General features: G+C 56.1%; 1 long non-coding RNA gene across 1 annotated transcript; it reads right to left on the reverse strand.

Annotated features, from left to right (window-relative positions):
- LOC308356341 lies at positions 1-7,614 on the reverse strand. Its single transcript, XR_013968071.1, has 6 exons — positions 7,526-7,614; positions 5,977-6,255; positions 5,218-5,315; positions 3,902-3,962; positions 2,149-2,305; positions 1-812 (listed from the first exon to the last, which is right to left on the reverse strand). It is a non-coding gene; the product is annotated as an uncharacterized lncRNA (long non-coding RNA).
- Positions 7,615-7,881: the final 267 nt, after the last annotated feature.

Raw genomic sequence — 7,881 nt, forward strand, 5'->3', positions numbered from 1 at the left:
CAGGCTTTTCCTGAGACTTTATTTTGTCTATGCCCATGGGCATTTCTGGGTTGTTCCTCCAACACCCCATCTAGCATGTAGGAGTCAAAAAGCAAACTCAGGGAACTCACTGCTACGCCCATCCTCGGGTTCCAAGGTCCCCAGTCAGTCTGCCTTCTCCTTCCCACCTCTGGAGACTTCTTACATTGTTTTTATATAAAACCTCCAGGGTTTGTGCTTCTCGGGAGGAACTGGGAGAACTGAACACACTCCAGATGCATCTCCTCCCTCCGCGTCTCAGAGCATCTTGACGCCCCGTCAGGATTCAGACAGGTGAGGGCAGTGGGAGCCACACGAGCTGTGGCTTGAGGACTCAGGGTGGAGCCCAGCCCTCGCTCTCCAGGGCTTGTGACCGCGGTCAGGTCATGTCTCTGAGCCTCCGTCTACTCTTCATGGAGGCGATGATAGTGATAAGGCAAGATTATAGGTTTCCATGGGACTGAAATGAGCTTTTAAATGCATAATAACCTTCCAAACCATGGGACTGTATACAAACGTTACAATGTTACAGTTAAAATATTCTTTTAAATAAGAGTTAGGGTGAATGGGAGGGAAGGGCAGGTTGGTTCTCCATGGTCACTGTGAACTTTCAAAGGGCTGTGAATGGATCCCCAGCCCCGGGATGCCTGTGCCAGCTCCGTGGAACGTGCGGATGTTACCTTATGCACAGAAGATGCGACTATGCTGAGCGTCTCAAGAGGAGGCACTCCGCCGAGATTATCCTACGGGTCCCAAACACCACATGCGCTCTTGTAAGAGAGAGGAGGAGGGAGCTGTGGGAGAGACAGACACACAGACGAGAAGGAGATGGGAAGACAGAGCGGGAGAGGCAGCCACAGGCCAAGGAACAACCACAGCCACTGAGTGTGGAAAGGCCAGGAAGGGATTCTACCCCCGAGTGTCTGGAGGGACCACAGCCCCTGATCTCAGGCGTCTGGCCTCCAGGACCGGGACAAAATAAATTTCTGTTGTTTTCAGTCACCACATTCATGGTTGCTTACTACAGCAGCCCCTGGAAATGGATACAGGAACCTTGCAGACCATCTGCCCACGTCCTTCACCTACCGGAGGAGCTAACTGAGGCACAAGAAAGGAGAGTGACCAAGGGCGCACACCCACTGGGCCAACAAGGGAAGGCCTGGGACCCCGGCCTCTCCTCCGCCAGTCCACCCACTAAAGCACACCGTCTCTGTTGTGTTGTTGTTGTTGTTGTTGTTTTTAGACATCCTCATTGAGGTATGACTCACTACAAGTCACCCACTTAGTGCACAGCTCAATGTTTTTATGTACATTCCCAGGTTTGTCCAAATGTCATCACAGTCCAATATGAGGATGTCTTCATCCCCACCCCCCCCAAAGAAGGCCCATGCCCGTCAGCACTCTCGTCTGTCTTTTCTGCCTCCTTGTTTCAGACACACTGGGCTCATCTCAGCTCCCCAGCCAGCCTGGCCTTCCCCGTCTGTCACCTCTCATACTCTTCTCTCATTTCCCAGTCCGTGGCTTCACACAGGGCTTTGGTTTAACTGGCTGCTCCTAACTCACGTTAGATGGGTCCCAAGAGGCTTCGATGGCGCCTGGGCCTGCCGGTTTCCCTCCCCTCCCTGCTGGGTGCTGACCTGCAGGAAATGGCCAAGCCACTCATCACTCCCTGAACCGACCGTCAGAGACGTGCAGACTAAATGGCCCTTCAGTCCCCGAGTTGTGGTGAAGGCCCTCCAGCATCCCCGGGGGAAATGCCACTGACACACAGCACACACTGGGTTTCCCACTGGCTGGGTCAGTGTCTCTGATGGCCCGGGACGCCCGAGGAGAAAACGAGACCTAGAACATGGTCATGAGGGACACTTTTTCCGCACTCCTGGGGTCTCCTCTCTTGGAGCAGAAACCCTGTTCCCAATATTCGTAGGCTCTTGGCATCCCGGCTCTCACTCCCTCTCCCCGGTGCAGAGAGCGCCCACTGGGTCTGTTCCTTCCTGTGACTTTTATGGAAGCTCACCCCATGAGTGAGAGGCCCATGGTTCTCCACCGACCATCAGGATGGGGTGGTGAGTCAGTCTGATCCCAGTCTTCCCATTAGGAAGCCCACTGTGGCTGCACATGGAGCTTTACCTGCTACAGAGGGGACTCCTTCCATGTGCCTCACATCTCTGTGGTGTCTGCAGGAGCTGGGACGTCCATCGTCTCCTGCCCTTGGGCATTCGCGATGCCAGTTCTCAGGCCTGTGGACTTGGACTGAATGACAGCAGCAGCTCTCCTGGGTCTCCCACTGCAGAGGGAAGATCGGGAGACGTTACTGCCTCCTTGATCATGGGAGGCAATTCCCACAATCCGTGCACACACACACACCTACACGTTCTCCTTCTCCGGCAAAGCCTGACGACCCCCTGAGTCTTCTCACCTCCCAGCTTCCGGCCTGTCCCATGCCCCGCTGACCGAGAGCATTCAAGTTTTTGTCGTTGTTGTTGTGTGTGTGTAGAGCACTTTAAATTTCTGAAAGGGAAGCGAGCAAAGAACGTTCACTGAGCCTCCATGAAGACACATCCTTAGTGTGTTGACATCGTTTTATATAAAGTGATAACTCAGAGACGGCAGCAGCAGTCCCTTAGCGCGTTCTGTCTTTCCTTACCCCGGCTGCGGGGCGGACGGCTGCACCTGCTCAGTCTTCTCGGGCAACTGAGGCTCAGGAGGGTGAGTCATTTGCTCCGAGTCATGCAGGAATCAGTTCAGAACCAGACATTTAATGTTAGAGGGAAAAAAAAAAAAATCCAACCTGGGGCTCTTCTTACTCCAATGCTCTTTGTACTGGGTTCTCTTCTTACATCTCTCGGAAGCCTAGAGTGGTCCTTAATGTACCTGGTATCAGGGCACGCTCACTCGAGGGGCTGGTGATGGCCTCTGCTCGCCCCCGGCTCCCTCGGTCCGGCCAGCATTCACTTGACTCCCACGTGCCACCTCTCGTCTCCACCTTCGGCAGCCCCTTCCTGCTCCTCCAGCTCTCTGCCCTCGACCCAGCGGACACGGGCCTTCCCGCAGGAAGCCTTCATGGCTAGAAGCTGCTCTGTCCTCATCACCTAAACCCACAGCCCCCCTTGCCCCCCAGCCCACTAAGTTTGCACATTTGTCCTCCCACCAATTCATTTACTTATTCATCCCAAACATGTATCGAATGCGGATTTGCCGAAGAGGCCGAGCCAGGAGCTCTGGGTTGGGGTTGGGGGAAACAGTAATAAATCAGAAGGGAGATCTGGGGAGGCTGGCATGTCGCACACGACCAGCTTGCCAGACTGAAGCCGTGACGATGCCATCCACGGCCCTTCTCCAGTGTGGGCACACCCTTCTGGCCTGAGGGTTCTTGCTTTCTCCCTCCGAGTCTCTCACTCTCATTCGTAATGTCTCTCCGATGGCTCTTTCTCGGCGCAGCACAGAAATATTCATATTACCGCTAGTGATAATATTGCTGGGCACCCACTATGTACCACGCAGATACTGTATGTAGTCGGCGGTGTGATGGTTCCCCAAATTCACGTCCCGTCCTGATCCCCACAACATGTGGCTGTGTTACTTTCTAGGGTAAGAGGACTTTACAGATATGATTGAGTTGAAGGTTTTGAAACAAGGGAATTGTCCCAGATTATCTGAGTGGACTGGATATAATTACAAGAGTCCTTTTAAGAGTTAGACAGAGAGATGATGTGACAACAGAAGCAGAGAGACAGAGAGAGGGAAAGGGAGAGAGGGAGAGAGAGTGTGGAAGGAGTGCACGGTGCTGCGTTGCTGGCCCTGGAGACGGAGGAAGGGGCCATGGGCCGGAGAGTCCAGGCTGCGTCTGGAAGCTAGAAAAGACAAAGAAACAGATTCTCACCTAGAACCTCCCCAGAGGATGCAGTCCCGCCAGCCTGGTTTAAGACCTCTGATCTCCAGAGCTGTAAGAGAAGAAAGTCGTTTAGTTTTAAGTCACCAGGTTTGTGGCAATGTGTTGTAGCCACAGGAAACAAATACGCCGAGCCAAGTCTCTCTTACCTTGAAGAACCAGAACCACCACCAGAAAACCCTCCCGGGATGCTGCGTTCTCTCTCCTTTCCATCAGAGCCAGGTTTAGTGACAAGAGCCGTCTTCATCTGCTTCCCTGCACCCCTGCTCCTAAGCCCACTCTGATCCAGTGCCCAAGCCCATCCCCCAGCCCGTGTTCTTCAGAGCCAACAACCGTCTCGTCCTCCCAAGTATACGAGCCTCTCCACATTTATCTGGGCACGTCAGGACTGGCCAGCCCCTTTGCTGAGCCGCTTTGTGCCCCGTAGCTCTGGAAGCACCACCCCTGCACACTGTGCTCCTCCCTCGGTGCCCCTCCTTCCCCCCTTCATCTAGTGCCCTTTTGCATGCTGCATGGCCCCTCCGGCCCAGCTCCAGGCTCTGTCTTCTGGAGTCTCCTCTGCTTGTCCCATCCATTCTCCTGGTTTTAGTGTCAGCCTGCATGTCCGTGGTCCTGTGCCCACGCCCAGACGGCACCCCCTACCCCAGGCTCTAGGTCCAACTGCATGGTCCTGTCCTGCTCACCCCTGCAGGGCACCATGAGCACTACAAGCCCTCCCCACCACCCCATCCTAGGTCTTCCCTTTCCCGTCTGCCTCTCCCCTGTCCTCATTCCAGAGTAAGAAGCCCAGCAGTCTCGCCGGCCTGCCCGTCCTCCCTGACTCCTGCCCTCACTCAGTTGCGATACCCCCTCAATCCCACTTCTGAAGTGCCCTCCGCACCCACCCCTCCTCCTTACCCCCTGCTTCCACCTCCGTTCAAGCGTTCATCTCCCGGTCCTTGCTCCTCCTGCACTGTCGGCCCGTTGGCCCTCATACCCCTCTCCAGCAGCCTTATTCCAGGATCATCCACCCTCCTCGTATTAACAGAGTAATAGCCATACAAGGCAGACCACTTTCCTCCTCAAAATCTGTCATTTGCATCTCTGTTACCTTAAGATAAAGGCCAAGTGCCCCACGTGGTGTATAACTGCATTCACGTCCTGCCGAGCCTACCTGCCTAGTTTCCTCTCCCGTCCCCCTTCCCCGAGCATCTCATACTCTTTCTCCAAAGAGCACTTGCACCAGCCTCCAGAGCCAGGTGGCCAAGGGGCGAATGGCTGCTGCCGGCACTCACACTCCTGGTTTGAGTCCTGGCTTCAGCACTTACCGTGCAAACTGTGATCGTGTTCAAGTGTTTACTTGACTTCCCTGCCTCTGTCTCTGCCTCTGTAAAATGGGGTTCATCACAGCGCTGATCCCAAAGAGCTGTAAGAATCAAACAAAGCGATACTTGCCCCGTGCCCAGAGAGGCCTCCAGCAGGCTCGGCGCTCAGCAAGGCGATCTGCTTCTGCCACCGCCTGGCCTCTGCACCTGGCGTGGACCCTGCCTGCCGCTCTGCGTCTCTCCCCTCCGCTTCTCTGTGCACTCAGCTCCTGCTTTAAGGCTACAGTTATAGTCCCTGGACCCGGACCTGCACCGGCAAGCCATACATGCATAGCCCCATCAGAGTACTCGGTGCTCAGTGTCCCCCGCACCCCGATCGTGACTTGAGAGCAGGAACTGTCTTTGCCGTAGTTTCCCTGAAAACTAGCATGTAAATAACGTTCATATATATTTGTTGAGTGAACCGTAGAATGTGATGCTCTGGGTAAGCTCAAGTTTTAGTTAACCCAGAAACTGGGCTCTTCAGACAAAACTGCCGCCCCCGTTGTAAAGGAGAGAACAGACAATTCAGAGCCAGAGATATGGGAGGGTCTTTTGTCTGGAACTGCCTCCCGGGAACAATATCAATTTTATCCTAAGGCTCCGAAAGCCACGCAGCACTTTTCCATGGGCCTGTGGGACAACCTGTCCTTTCTGATCTATCGTGGGGTTGTAGAGAGGGAGAGGACAGAGGAAGGAGGCTGTAGCTCCCGAGAACTCTACCTAGTATCTCAGCATAGGCATATGTGCTCCAGGAAGCTGTCCACACATCATCCTGTCCTCATCGGCACGAAGGGCTGCATCGGCACGAAGGGCCCCAGCCAGACCCACATCACAGCTCCCTCACTCCTTCCAGGTCAGTTAACAGTGGCTCGTTGGACAAAAGAAGGAAGGATGTCATCCAGAGGCTGTGGTGGAGGACAGGAGACGCTGGAGCTTCCCTCGCATTGCAGTCACATAGCGGGAAGGAGGACCTCTGGTGTAGAAGGAGCTGTGAGTTTCCTGAAAGTCGCGTGAACAGTATGGAACTCAGCAGGGCCTGAGCCGTCTTGCTGGTTCTCCTCCCAAGAAAACCGGTAGCCAGGGGAGCCTTGTTAGACCACCAAAGGAGAACCCGAGGGCTCGCGGAAGCGGTTCAGCTGCAGTGGATTCCCCATCTGGGATTACGCAATGGGGAGAGCTTCCAGAAAAGTAACCCATGTGCCCATAAGAGCTGGCATTGGCGCACCTTCCAAATGGAAGGTATCCATGACCAGTCAGCCTTACCCTGCGGGGCAGAGAACCGACAGATGATTGTAATTACGTGCCCAGTCAGGTAAAGGAACTCCTTGCCCTTCCTCCCTAATGAGTGTTTAAATAAGTGGGAGTTCTACCGAAGGACAGAACGCACCCGTTCTCCAAACCAAGGCCTACAGCGGAGGCCTGGCTGGTGCTCGGGGTGGGATGCGACTGGAGTTTTAAAGCGGATTCACTTGACTGGACTTCCGATAACCAAGGGCGCAGAAAGCTATAGAATCCGTCCGAGCCAGAGTGTGGTGGAAGGCGCTGGAAGAAACCCCGTCAGGACGGCGCTCGGCAGGGCTCGGGATGCTCATTACCTTGCGTCTACAGGAAAGAAGGCCTTGGGGAAGAGACAGCCTGGTGCGGTAAAGGGACGGCCCGTATGGGAAGGTGACTGGAACAGAGTGGGAGAGCTCTGCTGTCGGCGGCGGCCGGGCCGCTATTCTGGGGTAAGGGGGAGCCCTGGCATGTTTTAATGATCAGATTTGCATTTTAGAGGGATTCCCACAGGGCTGGGGTGGGGGCCAGACCCAGGGAAATCACTTAAGCAAGAGACCGCGACGATCTGTGAGCGGCGGCAGGGACGGGACGCGCGGCCGGAGGGAAGGGACGTAGGCAGAGACTCAGCGGGACGCGCAGCGGAGGGACGGCCAGAGCAGCCCGTCTCCCGCCCGCGGGCTCCGTCAGCCGCCGCAGAAACGCCGCCCCGCCTGCGGCCGCTGCTCCCGGAGCCGCGCGGCGCCGGCTCGCTGCTCGGGCTTCTCCGGCCCTGGGCACAGGGGCCCGGCGGCTCCGGGCGGTCCGCCCGGGGGCGCAGCACCGACCACCGGCCCAGGGCGGCTGCGGGGGCCTGGCAGCCCCACGGCCCGTCTGCTACACGGGGCAGACTGCAAACCCTGCTTTAGGGCTTTAAAAAAAACATAACATCTCATTGCTGCATCCTGAAGTGAGACACGAGGTGGGGGGAAAAAAAAAGGAAAGACTGCATTACCCCAAACACAATCTTGAGACTGGAAAAAATCAGAGCGGTGTGGCCCTTCCGGGACCTGCGGCCCAGGGAAGACACGGAACTGCGCATGTGCCACAGGTCCGAGGCCCGCCCCGGGAAGACGGGAAAGTGCGCATGTGCGTCAGGTCCGGGGCCCGCCACGGAGTATGGGGAAAGTGCGCATGCGCCTCAGTTTCTAGGCCCGCCACAGGGAAGGTAGAAAGTGCGCATGTGCAACAGGTCCGAGCACCACCCCCTCCCCCGCCAGGTGGAGAATGGCGCATGTGAAGCAGTGCGCATGTGCTGCAAATCCAAGGCCCGCCCCAAGCGGTGGGGAAGTGCACGTGTGCTACAGTTCC

This window comes from Martes martes, assembly GCF_963455335.1.
Source record: "Martes martes genome assembly, chromosome: 15".
Classification (NCBI taxonomy): Eukaryota; Metazoa; Chordata; class Mammalia; order Carnivora; family Mustelidae; genus Martes; species Martes martes.